Source organism: Blennius ocellaris, assembly GCF_963422515.1.
Source record: "Blennius ocellaris genome assembly, contig: SCAFFOLD_27, whole genome shotgun sequence".
In the NCBI taxonomy this organism is placed as follows: Eukaryota; Metazoa; Chordata; class Actinopteri; order Blenniiformes; family Blenniidae; genus Blennius; species Blennius ocellaris.
In genome coordinates, this window is record NW_027662186.1 from 1,101,842 (window position 1) to 1,111,161 (window position 9,320).

Sequence of the window (9,320 nt, forward strand, 5' to 3'; positions counted from 1 at the left end):
TGAACGATCTGAACGACTGAAACGATCTGAACGACTGAAACGATCTGACTGACAGAAACGATCTGAACGACTGAAACGATCTGAACGACTGAAACGATCTGAACGACAGAAACGAGCTGAACGATTTAAACGATCTGAACGACTGAAACGATCTGAACGACTGAAACGAGATGAACGATCTGAACGACTGAAACGATCTGAACGACTGAAACGATCTGAACGACAGAAACGATCTGAACGACTGAAACGATCTGAACGACAGAAACGATCTGAACGACTGAAACGAGCTGAACGACAGAAACGATCTGAACGACTGAAACGATCTGAACGACTGAAACGAGCTGAACGACAGAAACGATCTGAACGACTGAAACGATCTGAACGACTGAAACGAACTGAACGACAGAAACGAGCTGAACGACAGAAACGAGCTGAACGACTGAAACGATCTGAACGACTGAAACGATCTGACTGACAAAAACGATCTGAACGACTGAAACGATCTGAACGACGGAAACGATCTGAACGACGGAAACGAGATGAACGACGGAAACAATCTGAACGACGGAAACGAGCTGAACGACTGAAACGATCTGAACGACTGAAACGATCTGAACGACTGAAACGATCTGAACGACAGAAACGATCTAAACGACTGAAACGATCTGAACGACAGAAACGATCTGAACGACTGAAACGATCTGAACGACAGAAACGAGCTGAACGACTGAAACGATCTGAACGACTGAAACGATCTGACTGACAGAAACGATCTGAACGACTGAAACGATCTGAACGACGGAAACAATCTGAACGACTGAAACGAGATCAACGACTGAAACGATCTGAACGACTGAAACGATCTGACTGACAGAAACGATCTGAACGACTGAAACGATCTGAACGACGGAAACGATCTGAACGACGGAAACGATCTGAACGACTGAAACGATCTGAACGACTGATACGATCTGAACGACGGAAACGATCTGAACGACTGAAACGACCTGAACGACTGAAACGATCTGAACGACTGAAACGATCTGAACGACTTAAACGATCTGAACGACGGAAACGATCTGAACGACGGAAACGAGATGAACGACGGAAACGATCTGAACGACTGAAACGATCTGACTGACAGAAACGATCTGAACGACTGAAACGATCTGAACGACGGAAACGATCTGAACGACGGAAACGAGATGAACGACGGAAACAATCTGAACGACGGAAACGAGCTGAACGACTGAAACGATCTGAACGACTGAAACGATCTGAACGACGGAAACGAACTGATGAGGGAAACGATCTGAACGACTGAAACGATCTGAATGACTGAAACGAGATGAACGATCTGAAAGACTGAAACAATCTGAACGACGGAAACGATCTGAACGACGGAAACGAGATGAACGACGGAAATGATCTGAACGACGGAAACGATCTGAATGACGGAAAAGAGCTGAACGACGGAAACGATCTGAACGACGGAAACGATCTGAACGACTGAAACGAGATGAACGACTGAAACGATCTGAACGACTGAAACAATCTGAACGACGGAAACGATCTTAACTACGGAAAAGAGCTGATGAGGGAAACGATCTGAACGACTAAAACGATCTGAACGACGGAAACGATCTGAACGCCGGAAACGATCTGAATTACGGAAACAATCTGAATGACTGAAACGATCTGAACGACTGAAACGATCTGAACGACTGAAACGATCTGAACGACGGAAAAGAGCTGAACGACGGAAAAGAGCTGAACGACTGAAACGATCTGAACGACAAACGATCTGGATGACGGAAATGAGCTGAACGACGGAAACGATCTGAACGACGGAAACGAACTGATGAAGGAAACGATCTGAACGACTGAAACGATCTGAACGACTGAAACGATCTGAACGACTGAAACGATCTGAACGACGGAAACGATCTGAATGACAGAAACGAGCTGAACCACAGAAACGATCTGAACGACTGAAACGATCTGAACAACTGAAACGATCTGAACGACAGAAACGAGCTGAACGACTGAAACGATCTGAACGACGGAAACGATCTGAACGACGGAAACGAGATGAACGACGGAAACGATCTGAACGACGGAAACGATTTCAACGACGGAAACGAGCTGAACGACTGAAACGATCTGAACGACTGAAACGAGATGAACGATCTGAAAGACTGAAACAATCTGAACGACGGAAACGATCTGAACGACGGAAACGAGATGAACGACGGAAATGATCTGAACGACGGAAACGATCTGAATGACGGAAAAGAGCTGAACGACGGAAACGATCTGAACGACGGAAACGATCTGAACGACTGAAACGAGATGAACGACTGAAACGATCTGAACGACTGAAACAATCTGAACGACGGAAACGATCTTAACTACGGAAAAGAGCTGATGAGGGAAACGATCTGAACGACTAAAACGATCTGAACGACGGAAACGATCTGAACGCCGGAAACGATCTGAATTACGGAAACAATCTGAATGACTGAAACGATCTGAACGACTGAAACGATCTGAACGACTGAAACGATCTGAACGACGGAAAAGAGCTGAACGACGGAAAAGAGCTGAACGACTGAAACGATCTGAACGACAAACGATCTGGATGACGGAAATGAGCTGAACGACGGAAACGATCTGAACGACGGAAACGAACTGATGAAGGAAACGATCTGAACGACTGAAACGATCTGAACGACTGAAACGATCTGAACGACTGAAACGATCTGAACGACGGAAACGATCTGAATGACAGAAACGAGCTGAACCACAGAAACGATCTGAACGACTGAAACGATCTGAACAACTGAAACGATCTGAACGACAGAAACGAGCTGAACGACTGAAACGATCTGAACGACGGAAACGATCTGAACGACGGAAACGAGATGAACGACGGAAACGATCTGAACGACGGAAACGATTTCAACGACGGAAACGAGCTGAACGACTGAAACGATCTGAACGACTGAAACGATCTGAACGACTGAAACGATCTGAACGACTGAAACGAGATGAACGATCTGAACGACTGAAACGATCTGAACGACTGAAACGATCTGACTGACAGAAACGATCTGAACGACTGAAACGATCTGAACGACTGAAACGATCTGAACGACAGAAACGAGCTGAACGACTTAAACGATCTGAACGACTGAAACGATCTGAACGACTGAAACGAGATGAACGATCTGAACGACTGAAACGATCTGAACGACTGAAACGATCTGACTGACAGAAACGATCTGAACGACTGAAACGATCTGAACGACTGAAACGATCTGAACGACAGAAACGAGCTGAACGATTTAAACGATCTGAACGACTGAAACGATCTGAACGACTGAAACGAGATGAACGATCTGAACGACTGAAACGATCTGAACGACTGAAACGATCTGAACGACAGAAACGATCTGAACGACTGAAACGATCTGAACGACAGAAACGATCTGAACGACTGAAACGAGCTGAACGACAGAAACGATCTGAACGACTGAAACGATCTGAACGACTGAAACGAGCTGAACGACAGAAACGATCTGAACGACTGAAATGATCTGAACGACTGAAACGAACTGAACGACAGAAACGAGCTGAACGACAGAAACGAGCTGAACGACTGAAACGATCTGAACGACTGAAACGATCTGACTGACAGAAACGATCTGAACGACTGAAACGATCTGAACGACGGAAACGATCTGAACGACGGAAACGAGATGAACGACGGAAACAATCTGAACGACGGAAACGAGCTGAACGACTGAAACGATCTGAACGACTGAAACGATCTGAACGACTGAAACGATCTGAACGACAGAAACGATCTAAACGACTGAAACGATCTGAACGACAGAAACGATCTGAACGACTGAAACGATCTGAACGACAGAAACGAGCTGAACGACTGAAACGATCTGAACGACTGAAACGATCTGACTGACAGAAACGATCTGAACGACTGAAACGATCTGAACGACGGAAACGATCTGAACGACGGAAACGAGATGAACGACGGAAACAATCTGAACGACTGAAACGATCTGACTGACAGAAACGATCTGAACGACTGATACGATCTGAACCACGGAAACGATCTGAACGACGGAAACGAGATCAACGACTGAAACGATCTGAACGACTGATACGATCTGAACGACGGAAACGATCTGAACGACGGAAACGAGATGAACGACGGAAACGATCTGAACGACTGAAACGATCTGAACGACGGAAACGATCTGAACGACGGAAACGATCTGAACGACTGAAACGATCTGAACGACTGATACGATCTGAACGACGGAAACGATCTGAACGACTGAAACGACCTGAACGACTGAAACGATCTGAACGACTGAAACGATCTGAACGACTTAAACGATCTGAACGACGGAAACGATCTGAACGACGGAAACGAGATGAACGACGGAAACGATCTGAACGACTGAAACGATCTGACTGACAGAAACGATCTGAACGACTGAAACGATCTGAACGACGGAAACGATCTGAACGACGGAAACGAGATGAACGACGGAAACTATCTGAACGACGGAAACGAGCTGAACGACTGAAACGATCTGAACGACTGAAACGATCTGAACGACGGAAACGAACTGATGAGGGAAACGATCTGAACGACTGAAACGATCTGAATGACTGAAACGAGATGAACGATCTGAAAGACTGAAACAATCTGAACGACGGAAACGATCTGAACGACGGAAACGAGATGAACGACGGAAATGATCTGAACGACGGAAACGATCTGAATGACGGAAAAGAGCTGAACGACGGAAACGATCTGAACGACAGAAACGAGCTGAACGATGGAAACGAACTGAATGACGGAAACGATCTGAACGATGGAAACGAGCTGAACGACTGAAACGATCTGAACGACTGAAACGATCTGAACGACTGAAACGAGATGAACGATCTGAACGACTGAAACGATCTGAACGACGGAAACGAGATGAACGATCTGAACGACTGAAACGATCTGAACGACGGAAACGAGATGAACGACGGAAACGATCTGAACGATGGAAACGATCTGAACGACGGAAACGATCTGAACGACTGAAACGAGATGAACGACTGAAACGATCTGAACGCCGGAAACGATCTGAATTACGGAAACAATCTGAATGACTGAAACGATCTGAACGACTGAAACGATCTGAACGACTGAAACGATCTGAACGACGGAAAAGAGCTGAACGACGGAAAAGAGCTGATGAGGGAAACGATCTGAACGACTAAAACGATCTGAACGACGGAAACGATCTGAACGCCGGAAAATATCTGAATTACGGAAACAATCTGAATGACTGAAACGATCTGAACGACTGAAACGATCTGAACGACTGAAACGATCTGAACGACGGAAACGATCTGAACGACTGAAACGATCTGAAAGACAGAAACGATCTGAACGACGGAAACGATCTGAACGACAGAAACGATCTGAACGACTGAAAAGAGCTGAACGACAGAAACGATCTGAACGACTGAAAAGAGCTAAACGACTGAAACGATCTGAACGACAGAAACGATCTGAACGACTGAAAAGAGCTGATGAGGGAAACGATCTGAACGACAGAAACGATCTGAACGACTGAAAAGAGCTGATGAGGGAAACTAACTGAACGACGGAAACGATCTGAACGACGGAAACGATCTGAACGACGGAAACGATCTGAACGACTTAAACGATCTGAACGACGGAAACGATCTGAACGACGGAAACGATCTGAACGACGGAAACGAGCTGATGAGGGAAACGATTTGAAGGACTGAAACGATCTGAAGGACAGAAACGATCTGAACGACGGAAACGATCTGAACGACTTAAACGATCTGAACGACGGAAACGATCTGAACGACTTAAAAGAGCTGAACGATGGAAACGACCTGAACGACGTAAACGACCTGAACGACGGAAACGATCTGAACGACGGAAACGACCTGAACGACGGAAACGAACTGAACGACGTAAACGATCTGAACGACGGAAACGAACTGAACGACGTAAACGATCTGAACGACTTAAACGATCTGAACGACGGAAACGATCTGAGCGACTGAAACGATCTGAACGACTGAAACGATCTGAACGACTGAAACGATCTGAACGACGGAAACGATCTGAACGAGTGAAACGATCTGAACGACGGAAACGATCTGAACGAGTGAAACGATCTGAACGACTGAAACGATCTGAACGACGGAAACGATCTGAACGACGGAAACGATCTGAACGACTTAAAAGAGCTGATGAGGTAAACGATCTGAACGAGTGAAACGATCTAAACGAGTGAAACGATCTGAACGACTGAAACGATCTGAACGACAGAAACGATCTGAACGACTGAAACGATCTGAACGACGGAAACGAGCTGATGAGGGAAACGATTTGAAGGACTGAAACGATCTGAAGGACAGAAACGATCTGAACGACGGAAACGATCTGAATGACGGAAACGATCTGAACGACGGAAACGATCTGAACGACAGAAACGATCTGAACGACTGAAACGATCTGAACGACAGAAACGATCTGAACGACTGAAAAGAGCTGATGAGGGAAACGATCTGAACGACAGAAACGATCTGAACGACTGAAAAGAGCTGATGAGGGAAACTAACTGAACGACGGAAACGATCTGACTGACAGAAACGATCTGAACGACTGAAACGATCTGAACGACGGAAACGATCTGAACGACAGAAACGAGCTGAACGACTGAAACGATCTGAACGACTGAAACGATCTGACCGACAGAAACGATCTGAACGACTGAAACGATCTGAACGACGGAAACGATCTGAACGACGGAAACGAGATGAACGACGGAAACAATCTGAACGACTGAAACGATCTGACTGACAGAAACGATCTGAACGACTGATACGATCTGAACCACGGAAACGATCTGAACGACGGAAACGAGATCAACGACTGAAACGATCTGAACGACTGATACGATCTTAACGACTGAAACGATCTGAACGACGGAAACGATCTGAACGACGGAAACGAGATGAACGACGGAAACGATCTGAACGACTGAAACGATCTGACTGACAGAAACGATCTGAACGACTGAAACGATCTGAACGACGGAAACGATCTGAACGACGGAAACGAGATGAACGACGGAAACAATCTGAACGACGGAAACGAGCTGAACGACTGAAACGATCTGAACGACTGAAACGATCTGAACGACTGATACGATCTGAACGACGGAAACGATCTGAACGACTGAAACGACCTGAACGACTGAAACGATCTGAACGACTGAAACGATCTGAACGACTGAAACGACCTGAACGACTGAAACGATCTGAACGACTGAAACGATCTGAACGACAGAAACGATCTGAACGACGGAAACGATCTGAACGACGGAAACGAGATGAACGACGGAAACGATCTGAACGACTGAAACGATCTGACTGACAGAAACGATCTGAACGACTGAAACGATCTGAACGACGGAAACGATCTGAACGACGGAAACGAGATGAACGACGGAAACAATCTGAACGACGGAAACGAGCTGAACGACTGAAACGATCTGAACGACTGAAACGATCTGAACGACGGAAACGAACTGATGAGGGAAACGATCTGAACGACTGAAACGATCTGAATGACTGAAACGAGATGAACGATCTGAAAGACTGAAACAATCTGAATGACGGAAAAGAGCTGAACGACGGAAACGATCTGAACGACAGAAACGAGCTGAACGATGGAAACGATCTGAACGACTGAAACGATCTGAATGACTGAAACGAGATGAACGATCTGAAAGACTGAAACAATCTGAACGACGGAAACGATCTGAACGACGGAAACGAGATGAACGACGGAAATGATCTGAACGACGGAAACGATCTGAATGACGGAAAAGAGCTGAACGACGGAAACGATCTGAACGACAGAAACGAGCTGAATGACGGAAACGATCTGAACGATGGAAACGAGCTGAACGACTGAAACGATCTGAACGACTGAAACGATCTGAACGACTGAAACGAGATGAACGATCTGAACGACTGAAACGATCTGAACGACGGAAACGAGATGAACGATCTGAACGACTGAAACGATCTGAACGACGGAAACGAGATGAACGACGGAAACGATCTGAACGATGGAAACGATCTGAACGACGGAAACGATCTGAACGACTGAAACGAGATGAACGACTGAAACGATCTGAACGCCGGAAACGATCTGAATTACGGAAACAATCTGAATGACTGAAACGATCTGAACGACTGAAACGATCTGAACGACTGAAACGATCTGAACGACGGAAAAGAGCTGAACGACGGAAAAGAGCTGATGAGGGAAACGATCTGAACGACTAAAACGATCTGAACGACGGAAACGATCTGAACGCCGGAAACGATCTGAATTACGGAAACAATCTGAATGACTGAAACGATCTGAACGACTGAAACGATCTGAACGACTGAAACGATCTGAACGACGGAAAAGAGCTGAACGACGGAAAAGAGCTGATGAGGGAAACGATCTGAACGACTAAAACGATCTGAACGACGGAAACGATCTGAACGCCGGAAACGATCTGAACGACTGAAACGATCTGAACGACTGAAACGATCTGAACGACGGAAACGAGATGAACGATGGAAACGACCTGAACGACGTAAACGACCTGAACGACGGAAACGATCTGAACGACGGAAACGACCTGAACGACGGAAACGAACTGAACGACGTAAACGATCTGAACGACGGAAACGAACTGAACGACGTAAACGATCTGAACGACTTAAACGATCTGAACGACGGAAACGATCTGAGCGACTGAAACGATCTGAACGACTGAAACGATCTGAACGACTGAAACGATCTGAACGACGGAAACGATCTGAACGAGTGAAACGATCTGAACGACGGAAACGATCTGAACGAGTGAAACGATCTGAACGACTGAAACGATCTGAACGACGGAAACGATCTGAACGACGGAAACGATCTGAACAACTTAAAAGAGCTGATGAGGTAAACGATCTGAACGAGTGAAACGATCTGAACGAGTGAAACGATCTGAACGACTGAAACGATCTGAACGACAGAAACGATCTGAACGACTGAAACGATCTGAACGACGGAAACGAGCTGATGAGGGAAACGATTTGAAGGACTGAAACGATCTGAAGGACAGAAACGATCTGAACGACGGAAACGATCTGAATGACGGAAACGATCTGAACGACGGAAACGATCT